Raw genomic sequence first — 15,209 nt, forward strand, 5'->3', positions numbered from 1 at the left:
TAGAAGTGGAGAAAGTATTTCCTAAGTAGTATAACTTTGAAATAATATTGTATTTCTGTATAACAGGGCTTGAATGAGTTCTCCTTCCTGTGTTTCCCACTGTCCTCTCCTCCCTTCCTCCCTAAGGGAGGGCCCTTATTATGCTGCCTCCTTGGAGAACTGTGGCAGGCAGGTCCAAGGTTGAGGGGTGGGGTGAGGGCTGGCTGCTGATACTGGTTCTTGAAGCCTCTGCCAGGAGGCACTGGTGGGACTGGTGCAGCTCCAAATTCAGCCTTTTGCTGAAGGCATCCTGGTGGCCGGCCACCTCTGTTCTCAGGAAGCTGCTAGTGCTGCAACCACATGCCTCCTTGTTCCCTCTATCTTAGGAGCTTGGGCTGGGTTAAAGTCCTTCATTTCCCAGCACTGGTTGGAATGCCATCAGAGATAGTTAAGCCTGATATGAAAACAGGAAGCCTGGAAAATAGTTGAGAATGATGTAGCTATTGCTTATTTACAACCATCTCTTCCATTTTTTACCTTTTTTGTTTGTTTGTTTGTTTCTTTTGAGAGAGAGACCCGTCCCGAGTGGCAGAGGGGCAGAGAGAGAGGGAGGAGGAGAGAATCCCAAGCAGACTCTGCAATGTGACTGCAGAGCCCAGGATGTGGCTCAAACCCATGAACTGTGAGATCATGACCTGAGCCAAAATCAGACGCTTAACCGACTGAGCCACCCAGGCGCCCCTCCACTTTATACCTCTTAGATTGCAATGGCACATTCTAAGTTGTTCCCACAAAATGAACCTAGTAACTGCCCTTTGACAAGAGTTTACTCCACCTTCTCTGCCTAGTGCAGGTGGCTTCATCTGTTGTTGGAAAACCATCACATCGAGAGACAGGATGTGAGTGTGGGCTCTGGAGCCCTGCTGAATGTCTGCAATGTGGGCCTTGCTGCATGACAGTTCGTATCCTTAGCCTAGTTTTGCAACCATTTTATGCCTCTGTTTACTTAACTGTAAATAGAGAATAATAGGATTTCCCCTTTTATAATACTGTTTAATGTTAAAGTTATTCAATACTAATAACTGCTATTTAAAGGCTTATTATGGTGCCCCACATTAAGCAGTATAGTCTTTCAGTTTTAAATTAGCCTCACATAGATTTCTAGCCTTCAAGTCTGTAGGTGACTCAAGATGTTCCAGGCTTTAGTGATACAAGTAAAACCTGCATGATTTGAGTCTTCAAGGCCAAGCCTAGAAGCTTTCACAATTTTCTGGTAGATGAGTATATAATGCTTGGTGTTTCCTTCCTTAAAAGGTGAGTTGTTTATCCATGTGTGTGCTGAGCTCAGGTCCTTTGCACATCAAATGGCAAAGAGGTGACAGGAATTAGTTTCCTTCAGCCTCTTCAGCCTGTTGGCTTATATATACACTTTCTCTTTGTTTTGTTTTTTGAAGTTTATTTGTTTTTGAGAGAGAGCAGGGGACGGGCAGAGAGAGGGAGAGAGAGAATCCCAAGCAGGCTCCACACTGTCCATCTGGAGCCCGTTGTGGGGCTCAAACTCAAAACTGAGATCGTGACCTGAGCCAAAATCAAGAGTCCTATGCTCTACCGACTGAGCCACCCAGGTGCCCCATACACACTTCCTAGTAAACCCTCCTTTGTGCCTTGAGCGTAAGCATGCCAGAAGCGGTCAACCTCTTGTCAGGTGTGTAAACTTACAGTTTCTCATCACCAAAGTTACCCCATAGAGTCAAATACTCAAAACAACAAATCCTCAGGTATATAAGTGATTATTATCTGTTATGGGTTGAATTGTGTTCCTCCAAAATTTCATATATTGAAATTCTAACCTGTAATACCTTGGAATGTGAGCATTTTTGGAGATAAAGTCTTCAAAGAAGTGATTTAGTTAAAATTGAGTTCCTTCATCTGGTATGACTGGTCCAATTAAGAGGAAATTTGGATAGAGGGAAGAAGACACAGGAAGAAAATCACTTGTCTGTAAGACCGGGAAAGAGGCCTCGGAGGAAACAACTCCGGTGATCCCTTATCTCGGACCTTTGGCCTCCAGAACTGTGAGAAAATTGATTCTGTTGTTTCGGTCCCCCAGTCTGTAGTACTTTGTCGTGGCTGCCGTGGCAAGCTAGACACCATCTAACTGAAGGTACCGTCTTTATGATGGATGCATAATGAGGAACAGCTTCCAGTATAGTGATTATAATTGTAACCTTAGCTTTACAGATTCTCACTCGCATCATGGATGGCAGCAACAGTCGTGGGATGTGTAGCTAACTGACAGGTTTCTGTACTCCTGAAAGGGGTAGCGTCACTTCTCAGCTGGGTTTTTCCTTCATTTTCCTTACATAGACACACTCTAGAGTCACGCAGTCCCCAGGCCTGTGTAGTCCTCACACAAGGACAACTTTTCCCAAACCATCTATTGGGACACCTGGATGCCTCAGTTGGTTAAGCATCCGACTCTTGGTTTCGGCTCAGGTCATTATCCCATGGTTCATGAGATCAAGCCCCATGTGGGGCTCTGTGCTGATAGCATGGAGCCTGCTTGGGATTCTCCCTCCCTCTCTCTGCCCTTGCCCTGCTCATGCTTGCCTTCTCTCTCTCTCTCAAAATAAACTTCACAAAAATAAAAAATAAATCTTTAAAAACAGAACAGTTATTAAGTGCCAACCCAGTTTAAGGCATTGTAGAGGAACTGTTAACAACAGAATGGCCAGAACTCTGCCCCTGCCCCTTGGAACTCAGAGTCTGAGAGCCCTGATTGCACAGCTGTATCGCCTACGAAGCTAAAAATGTTGTGTTGGGGTCAGCCCCAGGCCTACTGACAAGTCTCCTGGGCTCCCCAAGTGATCCCAAGCCAGTCCACAGGAGTCTTCTGTTGGAGACCATGAAAGATACGGGCGTAGACGTCCACACCTAACGCAAGTCAGACCATGGGGAGTGTTACAGGTGTACTGTTAAAAGCTAAGAGCAAGAGTGAAAAAGTCCTAAGAGAAGCCTAGTAAAGTGGGGGTGCACTGGATCTAGCTGTAATAACATAAGGATGGGGCGATACATTTGAGATCCAGGATAAAAAATTGTAGAGAATACCTAGTTTACCAAATCAATAGCTGCTTTTTGATTATTTTATTTTTAATTACAATGATACTGTCTCCTTGTGGCAGGCATTGTTATAAATGCTTTATAAATAACATTTAATCTGCACGGCCGACCTGTGGTTACTCCTACGTAAAAAGAGGCTGAGGTGCAGAGTTATGTGGCACGCGGTTCCACAGCTAGTGAGTGGTAGTGCGTGCCTTGTTGGTTCTTCAGTAGTGTCGCGTTGAAGTTGGCATCTCACCGTGGCATATATCCAGCTTACAAGTCTTGAAAGGAAATCACAGAATCTAAAGTATTGCGCTAGATAAAGCCTATTTATATACATGAATTAGGGAGCTCATGAAAAGCATGCTTAGGTCTCTGGTCTCTGCTGTGGCACCTCTCCTCTCCCCCCCCGCCCCCCCCGCCCCCGCCTTTCGTGCTGGCTGTGCACCTGCTGTGGCACAGGCTGGACATGAGCTTTGGAGTGGGACAAACATAAAATCAGTTTGTAGCTAGAATACGAGAACATCACTTGAGAAAGGTACTAATGTTGGGAGAAGTTAGTCAATAGACTACTTAGCTGACATGGTCCTAGGGCATTTTTGACACATTTACTTGTACATATAGTGTGTAATAGTACTAGTATATTTATTTGATTTTTAAAGTTTTTTAAAATGTTTATTTTTGAGAGAGCGAGCAAGTGAGCAGGGAAGTGAGCACAAGTTGGGGAAGGGCAGAGAGGGAGCTGAATCTGAAGCACTCCAGGCCCCAAGCTCCAGGCTATCAGCACGGAGCCCCACACGGGGCTCGAACTCAACAAACCGCGAGTGAGATCATGACCTCAGCTGAAGTCAGATGCATAACCGTCTGAGCCACCCAGGTGCCCCAGCAGTAGTAGTCTGTTTTAGTTTAACGTTTGTTTAGTTCTTAAAATGCATTAGGAAAGTAGGTTTTACCCCATTTTCTAGATGGTGAAAATGAAGTTCAGAAAAATTAAGATTTTCTGCATTTCACATTCAGTGATTTGCTACCTGGGAAGACTTCTTAAATTGTATATATTTATCCTCCAGATTCTTTTTCATGTTAATCTGATGATGTGACACCTCATTTCACAGGGCGTGACACACTCCCTGTAGTAGTTGTGTGTTTACCCTGGGGTTGGTTTTTATACACAGAGAATGCCTTTGTGAGCTGTTGTTCTTAACTGGTTTAGAGAATGGGCACTCTGAAAGATGAATTATTCAAAAGCGTGGGAGAGGACACACTACTCTATTAGGGACTTTTTCAAGATGCCTTTCTCAGATATGCTGCAGCAAAAAGAAAGTGAACCAGGCTATTTTGGATCTGAAATTCCCTAAGTGCAAGTAAATGTGTCAGCATATATTCTCTTTGGGAAAGGAATATGTTAGACCTTAAGGGTGGTAAGGGGAGAGGCGCATGTGTAAATAGAAACAAAGGCTCCTGGCCAGGAAATTCAATTTCAAGCTTCTAAAAAGGGAAAAAAGAAAAAGGGTATGTACAGCATCCTAGTCCTTTCTTAACAGGTGTGTGGTTGGGATGAAGAACTACATCATTGTTGTAAGCAGTAAAGATGGAAGAAACCTAAGCGTCCTCCAGAAAGGCAATGTTGAATAAGTTATGACACATCTATGTGAAGCAATACCAGCCGCTATCTAAAAGGATGAGGGAATTCATATGTTAATGTAGAATCATCTCCAAAATCTATTAAGTGAAAAAGTATGTTGTCTAACCTTGTCTTACCTATCTATCTATAATATTGAACCTGAATTGTATAAAGAAGATACTATAGACTGTCAGTCTTGTTTTAAACTCCTGTGCTATGCTAAAGCTAAAGCCTGCTTCCCAGACTCCTTCAGAGCTAAGATTCCAAACAAGACCAAAGTTTCTCTGGCTAGATGACTTGTGTGAGATTTTGATTCAGAAAGGAGTTGTGGGGAGAGAAGCAAGGCCTGAGACATCTGTTTATTATGCAGGCTTGGATCTTACCAAGAGTGAGGTGATTTTGGAGCTAGTGGCTGTGATGGATGGAGGTTTTCTGACGTGGCAGGTAGCTCCTTGCTCATAAAAGCAGCTGCTGCACCTTGGAAGTTCATTTCTACAGAATGATTGGGAGTCATTCCTAGAATTCACCCTAGAATCCATTTCAAGCCTTTGCAACGATACTGTGAGTTTACGATACTGCTTAAACTAGATCGAGGAGATTCTGTGGTCTGAAAATAGAAATATTGATTAAGTAATTGGTATCAGAAATATTGCGGAAACATATCCTCAAGGAAATGTGATCTTAGCTTTAGTTATATGACCCTGGCTGGGTTTCAAGGTAATGAGAACCCAGCTACTGTTAGAAGATGGGACACAGAATTGTACTGGAATGGGGTTAGAGCTTCACCTTTGATCACTTCCTATGAAATGTACCCATACCAATAAATTCAGCTTGATCTAAACTATGTTGGTCTTCCCCTGGTTTAGTATCCTCAGAATTTTTTTGACATATATTCCTCAAGAGTTAGAAAATTGTTGCAACTCTTTTAATATGTCAGCCGCCTTTTCCAGGATTTGGCCTGGTCAGAGGCAGTTAGAGGTTGAATGGTAAACGAGAATGGAATTTTATTTTGGTGTGGTCGTTAGAGGGCATTCAAGAATGTCAACCATTCATTAGATAGGAGGAGGAGCTTCTGTTGACAAGGGAAATCTTTAGGGTGTGGGGTACTTGGCGTTACAGTATTGGAATTCTCCCAAGTATCACCATTCCATGTTTCAAGATTGTACTTTTTCCCCTGAAATATGATAATTTTCATTTAAGAATCTGTTGAAACTGTGAGTCCAACATGTGCTGTAAATCAGTAACCGGCTCAGACTCTGTTTCTGGTTTGTGACCATTTCAGCCTTATGGCTACAAGAGTTCAGGACAGTCGTGGATAATCCCTGGTTCTCTGACCTAGCTTCTGTGTCTATTAGGCAGTTGGATAGGAATATGAAGTTTGCCTCAATATTAAGGTTTTCATTTTTTCTTGTATCAGTTTTAGTAAGTTATGCTTTTCTAGGAATTTGCTCATTTTGTAAACATGTTCAAATTTAGTTACATACAGTTCTATATCTTATTTATGTCTACAGGACCTGTAATGTCCCCCTGATATTGACAACATGTGTGTTTTTTTATGATCCGTATTGCCCATAGGTTTATCAACTTTCTTAGCATTCTAAAGAATCTATTTTTTGCTTTGGTGATTTTCTGTATTGTATGTTTGTTTTCTATGACATTAATTTCTTCTATTATTTCTTTCTGACTATATTTTTGGGTTTAAATTGCTGCTCTTTTTCATCTTACAAAGACTACTGAAAAACTGACTTCTCTAATAGACATTTACTATACTTTTGGGTTTAAATTGCTGCTCTTTTTCATCTTACAAAGACTACTGAAAAACTGACTTCTCTAATAGACATTTAAGGCTGTAAGTAATCTTTTCAAAACAGTTGTAGCTACATCCTACAAGATGTTGTAAGCCTTATGTTCATTGTCATTCAGTTAAAAATATTTTCTAATTTCTGCTGTGGTTTCTCCTTAGACCCTTAGATTATTTATAAGTGAATTCCTTAATTTCCAAATTTTCAGGAGTTTTCTAATTTCTTTTCAAATTGATTTCTAGGTTAATTCTATTATGATCAGAAAACATACTCTGAATAATTTCAGTTCTTTAAAATTTGTTGATATTTGCTTTATATTCTTCCCTCCTTTGTCAAAGACTAATTGACCATATAATTCTGGATTTTCTTTTCTGTTCTATTGCTCTGTATGTCTATTTTTATGCCATTACCACACTGTTTTGATTACTACAGCTTTGTAATATCCAGCTTTTTTTTCTTTTTCAAGATTTCTTTGGATATTTTGGGTCTTTGGTGGTTCCATACAAATTTTAGGATTGTTTATTCTAATTCTGTGAAAAATACTGTTGGTGTTTTGATAGAGATTGCATTAAATCTATAGATTGCTTTGGGTAGCATAGTCACTTTAACAATATTCTTTCAATCCATTAGCATGGAACGTCTTTCCATTTTTTGTGTGTGTTGTCTTCAGTTTCTTTCTTTTTTTATGTTTGTTTATTTTTGAGAGAGAGAGTACCTGTGAGGGAGGGGCAGAGAGAGAGGGAGACAGAAGATCTGAAGCAGGCTCCACAATGTCATTGCAGAGCCCGATGTGGGACTCGATGCACAAACTGTGAGATCATGACCTGAGTCAAAGTCAGATAACTGACTGAGCCACCCAGGTGCCCCATCTTCAGTTTCTTTCATCAGTGTTTTATAGTTTTCAGAGTACAGGTCTCTCACTTCTTTAGTTAAGTTTATTCCTATATATTTATTGGTTTTGGTCTAATGGGATTGTTTTTCTTTCTTTCTTTCTTTCTTTTTTAACATTTCTTTTTGAGAGAGAGAGAGAAACAGTATGAGCAGGTAAGGGCAGAGAGAGAGAGGGAGACACAGAATCTGAAGCAGATTTCAGGCTCTGAGCTGTCAGCACAGAGCCTGACATGGAGCTGAAACTCAGAAACCACGAGATCATGATCTGAGCTGAAGTCAGATGCTTAACTGAGTGAGCCACTCAGTTGCCCCTTAAAGTCTATTTTGTTTGGGAGGTGCCTGGCTGGCTCAATTGGTTGAACATGGGACTCTTGGTCAGTTCAAGCCCCACATTGCGTGTAGAGATTACTTAAAAGTAAAATCTTAAAATAAGTATTTTAATACAAGCAATGCAAGCATTGCTACCCTGGTTTTCTTTTGACATACGTTTGTATGTTAAATGTTTCTTCATCTCCTCACTGTCAATCTACAGGTGTCTTTAGGTCTGAAATGATTATCTTATAGGTAGCATATAGTTGGTCTTTTTTTTTTAAATCTGTGTTGTCACTTTATGTCCTTTGATTGGAGTATTTAGTCCATTTAAATTCAAAATAATTTTTTTCACTATTTAACTTTTTTAAAAAGTAAGCTCCACATCCAACACGGGACTTGAATTCTGACCCTGAGATTAATAATCTTATGTTCTACCAACTGAGCCAGCCAGGCACCTCAAAGTCATTATTAATAGATGTGTATTTATTGCCATTTTGTTAGTTATTTGTAGTTGTTTTTGGTTTTTTTCCTGATCATTGCTCTCTTTTGTGGTTTATGGGCTTTCTTTAGTGATATATTTGGACTACTTTCCCTTTATTCTTTGCATATCTATTATTGCTTTTTGATTTGTAGTTGATGTTAGATTTGTATACAACATCTGCATATGGCAGTCTATATGAAGTTGATGGTTGCTTAAGTTTACACCCATTTTTTAAAAATTAAAAAAAATTTTAATATAATTTATTGTCAAGTTGGTTTCCATATAACACCCAGTGCTCATCCCAACAAGTGCCCTCCTCCATGCCCATCACCCATTTTCCCCTCTCCCCCACTCCCCATTAACCCTCAGTTTGTTCTCAGTATTTAAGAATCTCTTGTGGTTTGCCTCCTTCCCTCTCCTTAACTATTCTTTTCCCCCTTCTCCTCCCCTATGGTCCTCTGTTAAGTTTCTCCTGTTCCACATAGGAGTGAAAACATGTGGTATCTGTCTTTCTCTGCCTGACTTATTTCACTCAGCATAACACCCTCAGGTTCCATCCACGTTGCTACAAATGGCCAGATTTCATTCTTTCTCATTGCCATGTAAGTATTCCATTGTATATATAAGCCATTATTCCATTCGTCAGTTGATGGACATTTAGAGTTTAAACCCATTCTTTACTCCTCTCACCTACCTCCACATTTTAAGTAGATGGCATCATATTTTATATGCTTTTATGAATCTCTTGACTGAGTTTTACAGAAATGCTCATTATTACTGCTTTTGTGTTTTTTTTTTTTTTAACTTTTCATACTCTCACTTATGGTCTTTCCATTCAAAAATTCCCCTTTAATATTTTTTGTAGAGCTGGTTTAGAGGTCATGAACTTGTTTAATTTTTGTTTGCCTGAGAAACTCTCTCTCCTTCTAATCTGAATGATAGTCTTGCTGGATAGGATATTCTTGGCCTCAGATTTTTCCCTTTCAGCATTGTGAACATATCATGTCATTCCCTTTTGGCCTGAAAAGTTTCTGCTGAAAAAATCCACTGATAGTCTTATGGGATTTCCTTTGTATGTAACAGTTTCCTGCTACTTTAAAATTTTTTTCTTTATCACTGCTTTTTTCTATTTTAATTACTATGTGTCCTATTTATTTTTATTTTTTAGGGTAATCTCTGTGTCGCCTGGATCTGAATATCTTTCCAGATTAGGGATGTTTTCAGCTATTATTTCTTCAAATTTTCTGCCCTCCTTTTCTCTCTCTCCTTCCGGGGTCCCTATAATGCAACTGTTATTATGTTTAATGAGTCACTGAGTTCCTGAAGACCATTCTCAATTTGCATAATTTTCTTTCTCTCATTTGCTCAGCTTAGTTACTTTCCATTACTCTGTCTTCCAGGTCATTAATTTATTCCTTTGTTTCCTCTAATCTATTTATTCCATCAAGTATTTTAAATTTCATTTATGGTGTTCTTCATCATTTCTGATTGGTTCTATCTCTTTGTTAAGGATCTCTCTGATGTCTTCCACTCTTTTCTCAAGTCCAGTGAGTATCTTTATGATTATTATTTTAAATTCTCCATCAGCACATTACTTTATCTGTTTTGCTTAGGTCTCTTGTGTGATTTGGTCCTGTTCTTTCATTTGGGACATATTCCTCTGTCACCTCATGTTGTTTAACTCTTTCTGTGTTAGGAAAGTCAAAAGATGTAGATCTTTTGCTCTTGAAAGTAATGGCCTTATATAGATGAGGTCCTATAGTGCCTTGCCGTGCAGTGTCTCCTGTTCCCAAGTACCTGGCACTTCAGGGATTATCTCCTGTGTGTGTTGTATGTGCCCTGCTGTTGAGTCCTAGCCTCTTCTTTCAGCCCGGTTGTCTGCAGTGGCTCTCTTTGCCTGTTATGGGCAGTGTTTGGTCCCTGGCTGGGTTGGGCATGTTTTAATAGAGTGTATTGGCTTGCTTGTGAAATACAACTTGCTGCCACCACTGCTGCCAGAACTGAGGCCATGCAAAAGATGTGGATCACGAGATGGGGTATTGCTTGAAGTCATATTCCTGAATTACACAGGAAATATCAATCATTCATGGACTGATAGCTCTTTTATCGTACTAAGTTAGGATTGGGTCCCATAAGGTAATTTTTGTCCCACTAGGTAGAGAGCAAAGACTTTTCTTATTCACACTGAATCTCCCATGCTCCATATGGCACTAGGCACAAGATAGGCATTCAGTGTTTGAGAATGAATGTACAGTCTGCCTCTTGTTTTTTAAGGTTTCCATTTATGGTTTGTTTGTGGCTATTTTTGTGCCACAACAGAGTTGTGTAGTGACAGATGCACTAGCTAGCTCGATGGAATGTCTACTTTTTGGAAAATTTTTGGGAAATTTGCCAACCCTTGTTTTAGGTCATCATAATCTGGAAGCACCTTATAGCTAAGTATACTTCCAGGTATTTTCATTCTTTGGTTTAAGGTTTCTCTTTATCATAAAATTATCTTTCTTTCATATATTTTAATATTTGCCTGTTCCACTTACTCTGGTATGGATCTCCTGATAGGAAGTACTCTTATTTTGTTTATTTGAAAAAACTTTCACTTGTTTCTGTAAGACTTACTAAGTATAGTATTAAAATTTGGCTGCTATTTTTTATAGCACCTTGAATATATACATTATCTTCCAACTTCCACGTTTTGTTAAGTCATCCAGAAGTTGAATTGTTGTGCCTTGATGTGGTTTTCTTTTGTCTATTCTGCTTGGGGTTAGTGGTGCTTTCAAATCTGGTTTGATGTCATTAGTTCTGGAAACATTCAGTTTCATTAGTTCTGGAAACATTTTAGCCAATATTTTTACACGTATTTCTTCTGTACTATTACCTTTTCCTTCTCAGAGAAATTATATGCCTTTTTGCTTTTTTTTAGTTTTATCTAATTTATTAATGCCACTTACTGAGTTTGTCATTTCTTTTATTATGCCTTTCAGTCCCAGATTTTCCATTTTAAAATTCAATTTTTAGTTTTTGGTCAAAATTCTCAATTTTTAAATTTCCTTGACCATATTAGAGATAGTTATTGCAAATTTGTTTCTGATAGGTCCTTTATCTGCATCTCTTGTATGTTCCTGTTGTCTATATTTTTCAGTTTACAGTTATGCTTTATTTCCATATGTACCTGGTTATTTTCATGCCCCGATTAGTACATGTCAAAAATTACAATAAAAGTGTATGGCCCAATATGACATTATCTTCCTCCAGGGAAGATTTATATTTTTGGTAGGCAATTAAGGGTAATAGTAATCCTGGATTACATTAATGAATTATAATTCAGATAACTTAAAACTGGACTTCTGTTTGTGGGAAGAACAGTTTCTAGTTAGTCATTAGCTCTAGGCCAACCCAATGCCTTGAGGGGTGGGGTGTTCAAGCACCATCTACTTGATCCATCTCAATACATTTTGTTTCCGACTAGCAGTGCGTGGTTAAAAAAAAAAATCTATGCTCATTTTCTCAGACTCTTCATCACTTTCTGGAATCCACAATATTCTTTTTTTTTTTTTCTGGTTTATTTTTTTATTTTATTTTATTTTTTTCTTAAGTAGTTTATTGTCAAGTTGGTTTCCATTATAACACCCAGTGCTCATCCCAACATGGAATCCACAATATTCTTAGGGAATAAATTGTCCCAAATGCCAGGTTCCTTTCTGGGTTTATGTTTTCTCCTAGCTATTGGTACATTATTTTCTCAATGACTTCCTTCCTCAGTACCTCTGGGCTTTCTATGACCTGTATTTCCATCCAGCATTTGTGGAAATAGATGTTGAACTGTTGTGTAATGGTTGCTGGAATGTACCCCCTAGAATCCTGTTCATGAATAAGCTCTTTCCAGAGGTGCTCGCTAGTGACTGCTCACAGCTGAATCTTTCTCTGGCAATGGCTCTCAGCTTATGGCAGCTGCCTTGCTTGGAAGATGGCCTCAACTAAATGAGGAGTTGAGATGGGAGTATGTCTCAGCCACAGTACCTCAGTTAGGACTTCTGTGAAGGGTCATTTCAGCTTTTCTTAAATATTTTTAAATGTTTTTATTTATTTCTGAGAGAGAGGGGGGCAGCATGAGCAGGGGAGGGTCAGAGAGAGAGGGAGACACAGAATCACAAGCAGGCTCCAGGCTCTGAACTAGCTGTCAGCACAGAGCCCAATGTGGGCTCAAACCCACGAACTGTGAGATCATGACCTGAGCCAAAGTTGGATGCTCAACCGACTGAGCCACCCAGGCGCCCCAGGTCATTTCAGCTTTGGAACTAGAGATCTGCAAGGGACATCTGTTGAAACTTCATAATGGTTGAGCTTTTCCCTCTGCCCAGTCTTGCTTCCGATTTCCTTGCAGGTTTTGTTTTAGGGTACTTCCCAATTAATCTACTGTAGAGTTCCTGTTTCATTTGCTTTTAATGTCATCATATACAATTTCTTTTTTGTTATATTTAACTCATTTGGGGGGAGAGGAAGTTAGTGTTGGAAAAAGTAGTCATTTGAGAGAATATACTTTGACCCATGACAGAAGCAGTTAAGATACACTGTCTTTTGCTTCAGAGAACAATCTTTACTTTGTTTCATTTCACATTCACTTTTTAAAATGACATATAATTGACATATAACATTATATTAGTTTCAGTTATAGGACATTAAGATTAGATTTTTGTATATATTGTGTGAAATTTTCACAACTCTAGCTAATATCAGTTCATATACTTACAGATTTTCTTGTATGAGAACATTTACAATCTATCTTAGCAACTTTCAAATATAAAATACAGTATTTATTATTAACTAACTATAGTTACCATGCTGTACATTACATCTCCATGACTTACTGGAAGTTTGTACCTTTTGACCACCTTCACTCATTTCACCCAGCCCCCACCTATAACAACCACGAGTCTATTCTCTGTATCTATGAGCTCAGATTTAAAAATAAATTAGATACTACATATGAGAGATCATATGGTATTGTCTTTCTCTATTTATTTCACTTAGCACAATTTATGCCCTCAAGGCCCATCCATGTTGTTACACATGGCAAGATTTCCTTCTTTTCTTTATGGCTGAATAATACTGCAGTATGTGTTATAAAGCTGTCATAAAACTGCAATGAACATGGCAGTGTAGATATGTTTTTGAGTTGGTGTTTTTGTTTCCTTTCCATAAATTCTCAGAAGTAAACTTGATGGATCATATGATAGTTCTATTTTTAATTTTTGAAGATCCTCTATAATGTACTGTTTTCTATAGTGGCTGCACCAAATTACATTCTCATCCACAGTGCACAAGGGCTCCCCTCTCTCCACTCTTGTAACACAGTTCGTTTTGACAGTAGCCATTCTAATGAATGTAAGGTACTAACTGTGGTTTTGATTTACATTTTTTTTTTTTTGATTAGTGATGGTGAGCACTTTTTCATGTACCTGTGGCCGTCTGTATATCTTTCTGAAAAATGTTCAAGTGCTCTACCCACTTTTAATAAAACTTTTTATTTGCCACTGAGTTGTAGGAGTTCTTTATGTATTTTGGATATTAATGCCTTACCAGATGATTTCCAAGTATTTTTTTTCCCATTGTGTAGGTTGCATTTTCATTTTGTTGGTGGTTTCCTTCACTGTGCCAAAGCTTAATTTGATGTTACCTCATTTAAAATTTTTTTTTTATTGTTGCCTTTGCTTTTGGTGTCAGATCTAGAAAATCATTGCCAAGACCAATGTCAAGATTACCACCTATGTTCTGGTTTTATGACTTTAGGTCTTATGGTCAAGTCTTAATCCACTGAATTAGTTTATATATGTGGTGTTAAGATAGTGGTCCAGTTTCACCTTTTTGCATGGAGCCATCCAGTTTAACCAACATCATTTATTGAAGAGACTCTTCCCCATTGTATATTCTTGGTTCCTTTGCCGTGCATTGACCATGTATGTGTAGGCTTATTTCTGGGCTATTTTGTTTCATTGATCTCTGTGCTTGTTTTTATGCTAATACTGTATTAATTACTGTAGCTTTGTAATATAGTTTAACATCAGAAAGTATGATGCCTCCAGCTTTGTTGTTCCCAAGATTGCTTTGGCTATGGGATCCTGGCTGGCTCAAGAGTAGAGTGTGCTACTCTTGATCTGGGAGTTGTGGGTTTGAGCCCCATGTGGGGTGTAGAGATTACCGTAAGTCTTAAAAGATTGCTTTGGCTCTTTGGGGTCTTTTGTGGTTCCACACAGATTTTAGGATTATTTCTATGAATAATGCCCCTGGAATTTTGATAGGGATTGCACTGCTATAGATTGCTTTGGGGTGTGGACATTCTATTTTCACACCCCAAAGCAATCTATAGCAGTGCATAGGCCTGTTTGGTTAAATTCCTATTTTGTTCTTTTTGATGCAAATGTAAATAGGATTAAGAAACTTCTCTGCCAGCTCATTGTTAGTGTATAGAAATAAAACAAATTTCTGTATATTGATTATTTCATGCTGGAATCTTACTGAACTTTATTAGTTTTAGGTTTTTTGGTGGTCTTACCTAGTTTTATTTTTCCGGAGTCTATTCGCCCTGGTTAGGGCTTTCAATACTATGTTGAATAAAAGTCGGGAGAGTGGCATCTTTGTCTTGTTTCTGATCTTAGAGGAAAGCTTTCAGCTTTTCACCCAACATGCTGGTTGTACACGTGTAATATATGGCCTTTATTGAGATACATTTCTGCTAACCCATTTTTATGATGGATATTCAATTTTATCAGACATTATTTCTGCATCTATTAAATGACCCTATTTTTATCCTGTTAATGAGATGTATTATTAATTTGCAGGTATTGTGCCACGCTTGCATTCTTGGAGTAAATCCCACTTGAATATGATGTATGATCCTTCTGTTGAGTTTTGTTATTTTGAGGACTTTTGCACCTGTTGTTCATCAGGATATTGGTCTATAATTTTGTGGCATCCTTTTCTAGTTTAATACCAAGGTAATGCTGGCCTTATCAAAGAAGTTTAA

This window comes from Hyaena hyaena, unplaced genomic scaffold (genome assembly GCF_003009895.1).
Source record: "Hyaena hyaena isolate Hyena2069 unplaced genomic scaffold, ASM300989v1 scaffold_46, whole genome shotgun sequence".
Classification (NCBI taxonomy): Eukaryota; Metazoa; Chordata; class Mammalia; order Carnivora; family Hyaenidae; genus Hyaena; species Hyaena hyaena.